Below are 1,870 nucleotides of genomic sequence, written 5' to 3'. Positions count from 1 at the left end.
GATTTACTAGATTTCAGTTATGCCCTTCTTTCTCCTATGAAGTGTGTATATAACCACCTTGCCACGTGGCATCATCACGACCCTTGCGATTCTTTTAAACTTGAGTAATCTCGACCTTTTATTCTCAATCTCGTGCGTTTCTATTTACTTTCTATTCCCAACTTTGAATCCAAACAACTAACATTTGATCGACTATTATTGAGATCATAACAATCAGTGCCTGATTTTTCATCAGCATTGTGAAAGGAGAATTGAAAGCCGCCGCCTACTATGCTGCCGACTTTGAAGGAGAAGTCAGCTACTTCGCCTCCGTATGGTGCAAAAAATGGCAAGTTTTATGGGGTTGTTGGGAGTATTGGAGGTAGCAAATCGGTGAATTTAGCGGAGAAGGGGATTGAGGGTTTGATGACTAGGAAGAGTTATGCTAATGTGGAGGAACTGAAGGGATTGGCTTCTGTTGCAAGGACTGCCATTAATGGTGAAAACAGAGTAGGAAGAACTAACAGAGTTGCTGGAAGGACTCTTCTTGGTTACAGACAATTATGATTCTCACCTCTGAAAAATGGAGGAGAATCATTCTTCATGTGATTTTGATTCTTTGATCTTTTTTTCATTTTATTTGCCTACAAGGGAGTCTTGGTGTAACCAATAAAGTTGGACTAACCGATAAAGTTGCTACCATATGACGAGGATATTTTAGGTTCAAGCTATGGAAACATAATCTACTTACAATAGACCCTTGTGGCCCAAACCCTGCACATAGCGGGAGTTTAGTGCACCGGATGGTCCTTTTTACTTGCTTGAAAGATTGTTTTTTCATTTACATTTTCTTTTTATAGAAGAATGATTTTATAAATTTGTCTTAAGAGTTGTATAGAGCAATAGGTTTGAATCGGACCGACTCATTGTAACCTACTGGGAACTATAGAAAGTAATTTGCTTATGGATTGATGAACATTGAATATCATAATAATAGATTTTGGCATATGCATCCATTTAGGCTTATTGGGTTGCCCTTCAAATTGTTCTTACATTTCAACCATTTTTCATTTTGTTCTTGTAATGTTCTACTTCAAACAGATGTTCACGAAGGGCTTGTTCTTAATGTTCATAAATGCAAAAGTGCAAGTACAATAAGTAGAATCAGATGCAGAATCAATGATTTGTACAAAATACTTTGCTTGACATTATTGAGGCAAGAGTTATCACATGAGAACAGCGCTGATAGGCTTGCAACAAAGTCTCAAAAAGAGGAGCTACTAACAGTTCCATCCAAATTTAGCTAGAACTGTAGAGGTCTAAAACAACTTCATCTAGTCTTGGAGAATATGCCTAGCAACTTCAGTGCCACATTCATATTCTTCAATCTCGAAGTCCGTAGAGGATGGGTTCTCATTCTATTAGCTCGTCTGGATTCAAATTACCAAATTCTATCCAATCTTTGCCCTCTTCAATAATACCAGCAATCAGAATCTCTTTGGTCATACTTGATGGTAGTTTGGTGCAGATTCTGAAACCAGAATCAGAGTATCGAGCAAATTTTGAGTCTCGGTACTCTAATAGACAATCAAAGGCGAATCCTTTAAGCTGATTCATCTGCTTTGGGTCGTCACAGCCAAGCAACTGACCGAAACTCATCCACAAATGACTCGAAAACATTTCATTTTTATTGAGGAGAAAATAGCTCACAGAGAACCCATCCTCTACAGGTAGAGCCTGCTGTTGAGGTGTAGTTCCAAATATAAGTTCATTATTCAAAATGGCCTGTTTTGCGTAACTGAGTTTGCTTCCTTTTAATTGATCAATATTGCTTAGCACTCCAGAAACATTATTAAAATGGTCTGTGATCAGTTCTCTGCAACTCCTCCTG

Source organism: Capsicum annuum, chromosome 11 (genome assembly GCF_002878395.1).
Source record: "Capsicum annuum cultivar UCD-10X-F1 chromosome 11, UCD10Xv1.1, whole genome shotgun sequence".
Classification (NCBI taxonomy): domain Eukaryota; kingdom Viridiplantae; phylum Streptophyta; class Magnoliopsida; order Solanales; family Solanaceae; genus Capsicum; species Capsicum annuum.
The sequence above is the reverse complement of the archived record's forward strand: the minus strand, read 5'-3'. Positions refer to the sequence as shown.